This window comes from Brienomyrus brachyistius, chromosome 9, assembly GCF_023856365.1.
Source record: "Brienomyrus brachyistius isolate T26 chromosome 9, BBRACH_0.4, whole genome shotgun sequence".
NCBI classification, from domain to species: Eukaryota; Metazoa; Chordata; class Actinopteri; order Osteoglossiformes; family Mormyridae; genus Brienomyrus; species Brienomyrus brachyistius.
Genome location: NC_064541.1, coordinates 29,123,634 through 29,131,386, shown reverse-complemented (window position 1 = coordinate 29,131,386; position 7,753 = coordinate 29,123,634). Strand labels below are relative to the sequence as shown.

Below are 7,753 nucleotides of genomic sequence, written 5' to 3'. Positions count from 1 at the left end.
AGATGCTGAATGATGCAAGCTGGCCGTGGTGATCCGTGCCGGGAATGAGCAGAGAGAAACAGAGGATGACCGGAAGCACAACGTTTCGTTTACGGTGGCGATACTTGCTGTCTGAAATCCAAAACAAAAAAAACATCTGCGTCTTTCCTGGGGATTCTTTACCCAGGGCTCCTGCTGCCGGAACGAGGAAGAGTTCAGGAGACGGATATGAGCGCCGGTGAGCTCGTAATCCTATTTACACATGGATCTATTTGTAATCCAGCGCTGAGCTGCGGGTGATCTTCTCCAGCCTGAGGAGATAGAGTGAAATCAACTCAGCGCAGCAACAGAGCCGTGTCTCCATCCACACGCCCGGTCTGAATGTACCGCAAGCCGCTAAGCATTCTCATCAATTATTTTTTTCATTTCATAGCTAATTTCCCTCTGCCCATTCCCTTGGGGGGCTGGGTAGCATTTTTAAAGGAAATCAATCTTCGTATGTAATTTCTTTGAAAAGAAACTCTCCAAGCTCACATTTTCAGTGAGGAAATTTTTTCTTTTTTTTTTTTTTTTGCTGCGCGATCCGTGATCAGTAGCAATGACAGTGTAGGCTGTTCGAGGCTCAGTCTGACTTCTTTCTGGTTTAGGTGATATAATCTCAGAGGAAACAGGAACACCTAAAGGAAGCCCGTGCAGATGTGAGGAGGACAGGCAGGGAACTCCACACAGACACACAAACACACACACACACACACACAGCTGGAGTCAGGAGCCCAGAACTCATGGTGCCACCCAGCAGGCCAGCAATCATACACCAAAGAGTTTGCATCAAGTATCTTCCACTTATGGATGTTTGTTTGCCCTCATTTCGGGCCATAAGAGGGGTTCCTGCTCTTTCAAAGCACGTGCTTCCCTGTCCCGGCGCCTCACTTAGTCTACTTCCCATGAAGAACGGGCTAAAAAATCACTTATATATTTTCCACACATATTCAGAATGCGAAAGCTACCCTGTGTGAGGTCAATCATCACTCTGCCGCCCTCTTTGATTGCAGCCACTGTATCCTAAATGTGTTTCGCAGAAGGCGATTTAAAACCCCCTTTTCTCTTTTGGTGGCTTAAGCAACTGCTTATGATTAAGGCTGCTATTAGAGGTGCTCAGTTTGAGAGGTTACAACTAGGGCCACAAACGTGTGTACAGTCGACTTGTACACCACATCAATCATTACAAGAGCTTGTTTATGCCAGAAACTGTTACTCGGAAGCAGTTTCTGCGCGGCTGAAAGACGCGCATAATGTAATCTTTTCTGACCTTTACGCTAAATATTTGCGTCTCTAGAATTCTGCAAAACTTCGTCATCCCGGAGATCCAGACGGCACTTCAATTAAGCATTCACCATAAAGTCCTTGGCATTATCACGGCCAGGTCCCCCCTCCCCCCTTATCTCTGCATGCCAGTTTCCTCTATAAATATTTACTGTGGGTTTTAGGGAGGAAGCAGAATGCAAATGTTGAGCACGAGGGCCTTAGACATCAGGGAGGCGCTGCTAGCATGCGACCGAACATGGATTTATCAGGAGGAAATGAACTGCACTGCTGTTCTTATTCATTCTTATGTAATTCTGTAAATAAAGGATAAATATAAAATACATACAATTCTTAGTGGTAAATACCGTGAAAGAGCAGCAGATATTTTCTATCTCAGAAGAGAAACATTCCTACTCTTTCCCTCTCCACTTGAGGAGGAAGAGCCCAAATAAGAAGTGATGTTGGGTGCAGAATTGCATGGTTTTGTCAGGGATGGGATTTAAAGTCATAATTTGCCTCTGCCACATGCATGCGATGGGTGTAAATGGCTTCATTCTGAAAGACCTCATCGTTAAAAGAGTTGGACAAATGGTCTTAAAATGTACTTTAAATTGACAAAATAGGGTGGGGGGAGGCTTATACGCCTGTACTTTATAAAGACAGCTAGTATTAAAAGGCTTATCTTTTGTTTACTATACGATACAGACCGTGTGTGAATGTCCACTGAGTCATCAGCCTGCCAACTGCGATTGTTTAAATATACTTTGAGTAGTGTGATTGGGCATGATGTGAAAAATGATGTCATAGGAGGGACAAGTGCTTCCTGGGACGTGGATTCAGGCTTCATGCGGTCAGGGGCAGCTACACTGGAGCTGCATGCACCAAGATCATTCTGAGTAATGGGAATTATACAGGAACTTCAAGCTTACAAGGCCCAATGTTATGCTACTAATTGTCAACATTAAGAATATAGAAGTATTCAAAGCCTAACTGCTCATATTATTATGGATAAACTGCCATTGTCATTACATCATTTTTATTAGCTCTATTCATCAACATGTATAAATATCACTTTGTCTGGGAGGGAATTACTGTGTGAAAAGTATGCATTATGGAGCACGAACAGGACAAGGACGTGATGTTAATCCACATTTTCTTAAAGCAAATTAGCTTTTGACAGGTGGTGATGGTAATTAAATAATGTACAGGCATTTCTGTTATAATGAGACAGATTCTTTCCCATGAAATCTCACATTATGCAAAAGCTCGTAATAAAAGTAGCATGCTTTTGTATGGAAAGACAGGGTTAGTGAGAGACCTCTCAAAAACGCTCAAAACATTTTTTTATAACGAAAATCTTTCTTGAGTGTTAAAGCTTTACTTTTACGTTTCAGAACGGATATTTCACCTACACTTTGTAGATACTATCTTCTCTCTTTGTTCACTGATCTGAATGGCGATTTGTGAAAATAAGCACTAGTATTAGCTCAGCTGGCTGTTCATGAAATTCCGTCTGCTGGCCGGCGCGTTTTGGTGTTTTCACTTCACTTTTGGGAAGCTTCGGTTACCCAGCTGTCAGTTAGGGGTGCAAAACTTAATCTTGTCCATGAATTACATATAAGCTAATGTGACATGTCTTTTTAATTATATTATTCCCATGAAGAAGCAGCAGTTGTTCCCTTCCTCAGAAACACTTCTACCTTTTCCCTCTCCACTCACGGGAGGATTTGTTAGCCACCATATTTAAATTAAAGACATTTTTTTAAAAGCATAAGTTAAACTATAAATATCTGTAGTGTGACGTCACTATTAATGACCCGGTCAGGGTCATGGGGAAGCCTGGAGCCCATCCCAGGCAGCACCGGGCACCCAGCTGGCTACACCCAGAACACGACGGTGTCATGTGGTGTAAAATATATATGAGTATCCCTCTGATCTCAGTATGGGATGTTTGTACTGGGGGGAGAGGGGCTCCCCCACTGAGAGCACAGAGCCATGGTGGGCATCGAGCCCACAACCCTAAAGGTACAGCACTGTACGTTATGCAGACTCAACTCAATCAGCACATCTAAGAAACCAGCGCGACCAAGTCAGGCAACAGACGCGGCCAATCAGCCCCAGCTGCTTCTTTAAGGAAACGCCCAGCACGCCAACTACAATCAGGAGCCCCATGGCATCCGGCCCTGGGCTGGGTCCGAACGGGCCTCCGCTCTGGCCACCTTGTCTTAGCTGGACTCAAAATGAAAGATGGTAGCTGAAACAACAAGCATGAATTTGAAACCTGGTCTAGCTGCACTGCCTTACAGAGGTGAGTAGAGTGAACAGACTTTGCTTTGAGAGCAGACAGCCATAGTCATCCAGCACTTTGGGTACGTCACCAGCTGTGAATGACAGGTTTATTTTATTGTATTACTTCTACTCTCTGACTGAGTTTTGAGCTGAATAAAACATAAAACTAGCTCATTTTTTTATAGCACATTATCACATCAAAGAGACAACAAATGTTACAGAATTTTAAAGAAGAGGGCAATTCATTCAAACCCCTCCTACACTGATGCATGGAAGAGCTCTGAAGGTTTTTTATTACAAAGGTCATTATGTAATCCTTTTTAATTCATATTAGTGATTGTGACTGTAACATACTCTGCAGCGTTTTACTCCAACTAGAAGCCGCAATTAGGTTGCACTTCTCTTGATTGCCAAAGGATATGCTAAATGTTTATTTTTAAATGTTATATAATTCTCCCCCATTTTAAATATCTACACCCAATATCCTTTTGTCTATTTTCTTAGTGTCCTCTGCCTGTAAGCTGGGCTTCCACCAAGGTGATCAGGAAGGTCAGAGGGCAGCACTTTGCACCTCCGCCCATCTACACGCTTCCTTGAGTCTATATCTTGTTTAAAACCCACCCGACTCTGCCGCTGTTCTTCTCATGGCTTTTCAGAAAGTAATGTTTCCTATTCCAAGATTCCTTTGCCGATCTGACTCAGGTGCGAGAGAAAACCCACTTTAGCTTGACCGTTAAGACGATAAAACAACTAAAAACATCAGAAAATTCAAAACACGATGTGATCTAAGTAAATGGTAAATCAGAGTTGGTTTTCAGCACGTGCACAGTCCAGTGAAAAAGGCTAAATCATTTCACAGCAGCTCCTGCACTGGGCCCCCTCTGTCCCGGTTTCTGAGCGCCACTGTCTGACTGTCCCTCACTGCGCCACATCGCTTGTCAGGATGTGAGAGATCGCAACGCCATTCTGGGATTGGAAGAACAACTGAAAGGCCTGTGAGCTTCTCTAACTGTACTGCCACAGAAATCCCAGTCTAGCGGGTCTTTGCGGGGGCAGGGGGTTTTCACCACAGAGGCTCACTGGGGGGGGGGAAGGGGGCGTCATTTTACAGAGAGGTGCCTGTGTCAGTTACCAGGGGCCGGATCACCCATTTCACATCCCATGGGGCCCACGAGCTGAAACTGAGTGTGACTCGTAACTGTCCCCCCGGTGACACTTCCAGCAGGTATATAGTGGGCTGAAGCGTCAAAGCACTAATACTCCTGTTAAAAAGCACCATGCGTTTCGCCATCACATCCAGGATCTGCTGATACTACTTAACTACACTGTAAAAAGTGCTACACCCACAAAGTAGGTTTTATATATTTTAAATATTTGTAATCTAGTTTATTTTATTTGTTTTTTACTAAAAGGTCTCAATATACTTCCTCTTTACTTAAAATATATCAGTATTTTACATAACTATATATTGTAAATAAAACAATTGCAATTTATTCAGGTTAGTTATTTGTATGTGGTTGTTGTGTACAAGAAATGTTATAAAAGTGAGTTGACATACACATTTTATTAGAGCAGCTGCCGATGTGGCATTTGTGTTCATCAAACTTAAATATTTTAAAATTATTGTAAGTTGGCATTATCCTTTTTTCACTGGCGGGGACTTTCCCACGCAGGTGCAGCATTTTTCTCGGCTGTTGTTCGCTGCAGCGGATCTGGATTTCAGGGACTGGTTAACACGGTAAGTTGAGCAATTTAACCAAATGATTGGTGATGTAAAGTCACGCAAAATCGCTACTCCACTAAGGAGCTGAGGTTAAGTTTGCAAGTTGTACTGTATAGCTAGCTATCCTGCACACATCGCACGCTAAGTTGGCTGCACAGTGTAGAAGCAGTGTGGTCTTGTAGGCAAGGTGGTTGAGACCGTGTTGTTAATATGAAGTTAAATAAGTGCTGTAGTCATGTATACTATGTGTTTCAAGGCTACTTTGGTTTTAATTTTACCAATAATATCACTTTTAATCGTAAGTTAGCATTACTTTAAACTAGCGTAGAACTAATGTTAACCTGTTTTGTCTATGACGTTTGCCTTACAGTTTAATGTCAAATATTAGTTTAAGTTAACGTTAACTAAAGATTAAAAAATTAAATGAGCACATTCATACTACCCAGAGACTGATCATGAGACCCCCCCCACCTCTCATTCTTTAAAAGACAACTACATGTAAGGCATTGTTCTAAAGGTAGCATAGTTTAAGGGGATAGTTAGTCCCCACAGTGAGTTAACATGACCTTGCTATTATGATGATCTAGTGTGAAAATGTATGCCCAAACATTCAGTGAAGTTACACTTCCTCTGTGTACTCCACGACTGTTCTATTGGTTAATAGACATGTTGGCTGCATATGTATGTAATTGCATAAGTAATGCAATTCCCTTGTCACCATTTTCCAAGACTGTGCCTTGCTCCTAAGCAGTCTTTTTACACATGAAAGGTCCACTAAAACTTGTTTAAGAAAGCATTTGAGGTGAGAAATAGACAATGTACTAATAGAAGCTTGATTCATATTAATGAACACAGCCTACTTGGACAGTTAAATCTCAAATTTGTGAATTGTCCCCTTGACGTTTTTGAGTCACCAACATGCACATGCAATATGCTTTTTTGTTTTGTTTTTTTGAGATGCCGGTGCTAGTGTGAGATCTTGTAGTACAGAGCTATATGTATAGTAGGACCTTTAACAGCAATCTGACATCAGGCTGTGAATTTTGATCAGATTTTACTTTTTAACAGGACCCATCTGCCTCTGTGGAGAAAAGGAGAGAAGTGGTCCTGAGATGCCTGATTGAGTATGTGGGGGAGAGACAGGAAGACCTCATCAGTGTCCACCACGTATGTATCGTGCTTAGAGCTACTTGTCTATTTTTCTGTTTGTATGTATTCATATTGTGAGGTATACATATTTATCTCATTACTTGTTTGTCTGACCAAACTCTTGATTCTTTTTTGTCTCCACCAATAGAGTCATGATGAAACAGAGGTGCACGCTGAGCTTGGCAGTTGCCCACTGAAAATTTACATATGCCATCAGCCCGACATGATTGGGATCATCATAGAAGGACAGCCTGTGGTCAGAGGTGTGCCAAACCTGTCGAAAGCATGCTGCCTCCTGTTTGGACTTACCTATGCCCTCGACCTCAAGTATCCCTCAAAAATGGTGTATACCTTTGTATATATATATATATATATATGTATGTATATATATTATATCTCTTTGTGGGATTGGACCCCATGCGTCCTAAGCCATCATCCAAGTATGCAAATCTCCTTACCAAGTTGTCTTAGATTATTTCTCAGTGGCATCTGACATTTATTGGCTGTTTTGTAGTCCCTGTTAAAAGTGAAACTGGTTGACATTGAATAAATGTTATTGTTTTCAATCTATCTTCCCATCTTTTTCTTCTTCAATTTAATTTGTAACTGTTTTTGACAAAGCCTGTTTATGTACAGTTAATCACTTTAGTACTTAGACTATATAGCCATTTAGATTTTTTTCTGAGGTTATAGACAGGACTCAATTAAAATGTTTATTCACATTTGATTAGGTTAATTGTACTGAGAAAATAAAGTTAATAAAACCTAATTAAATGAGTACAGGTTACTTGTAGCAACCCATAAATAAGTTACCTGTACCAATAAAAGTAGGTTTATCTAACTGAGCAATACTAGTACTATTAGTTAACTCAACTTGATTTTGTTGTGTTTGTATTAAGTAATGTTACAGTGTTTATTACACTTAAAAAAGGCTGCAAGTTGACTCAACTTAAAACATCCAATGCAGCCACTTGCCTCACTTTTTATAAGTTAGATCTAGGTATTACTTTTTACAGTGTACTGGATAATACAGGTGGTACCAAAAGCCGATCAAGAACAGGTGCAGGGGGCTGTATAAGATTTAAATGATCTGAGTCAGACTGAGATGTTTGTTTTCAGGTTGAACAGTTTAATCTTCCTCACATGGGATTATTTGGATACACTTCAAAAATGTTCACGGATTTCCCTGAACAGCACTGTGTGTGCCTCACCCTCACCGGGCAGAACATATTACATGTCCGGGCTTACATTACATTGAATGACTTTTGTATGAAATGTTCTCGCATTTAATCAGTATCTTCCTATGGT

The 7,753-nt window shown here is 41.2% G+C and overlaps 1 long non-coding RNA gene across 1 annotated transcript; it reads left to right on the top strand.

The window, feature by feature from the left end:
• The first annotated feature begins 4,894 nt into the window (after positions 1-4,894).
• On the top strand, positions 4,895-7,011 carry LOC125748742 (uncharacterized). Its single transcript, XR_007399663.1, has 4 exons — positions 4,895-4,923; positions 5,247-5,311; positions 6,365-6,463; positions 6,594-7,011. It is a non-coding gene; the product is annotated as an uncharacterized LOC125748742 (long non-coding RNA).
• The last annotated feature ends 742 nt before the right edge of the window (positions 7,012-7,753 follow it).